The sequence below is a fragment of the Rhincodon typus genome, chromosome 45 (assembly GCF_021869965.1).
Source record: "Rhincodon typus isolate 14 chromosome 45, sRhiTyp1.1, whole genome shotgun sequence".
Classification (NCBI taxonomy): domain Eukaryota; kingdom Metazoa; phylum Chordata; class Chondrichthyes; order Orectolobiformes; family Rhincodontidae; genus Rhincodon; species Rhincodon typus.
In genome coordinates, this window is record NC_063376.1 from 4,235,042 (window position 1) to 4,235,398 (window position 357).

A 357-nucleotide genomic window follows, 5' to 3' on the forward strand; every position below is an offset into this window, starting at 1 on the left:
ATTATACCAATGACCCACTGTTATATCAATGGCCTAACATTATACCAATGACCCACTGTTATATCAATGGCTCAATATTATACCAATGGTCCACTGTTATCTCAATGACCCACTATTATACCAATGGCCCACTATTATACCAATGACCCCCTATTATACCAATGGCCCAATACTATACCAATGAATCACTGTTATACCAATGGCCCAATATTATATCAATGGCCCACTGTTATCCCAATGATCAAATATTATACCAATGACCCACTATTATACCAATGAACCACTGTTATAACAATAGCCCAATATTATCCCAATGACCCACTATTATACCAATGACCCACTATTATACCAATGACC

General features: G+C 36.7%; 1 protein-coding gene across 1 annotated transcript in view; it reads right to left on the reverse strand.

Moving 5' to 3' along the window:
• tm4sf5 (transmembrane 4 L six family member 5) overlaps positions 1-357 on the reverse strand; it is a 10,779-nt gene that overhangs the window by 5,480 nt on the left and 4,942 nt on the right. The window lies entirely within an intron of this gene.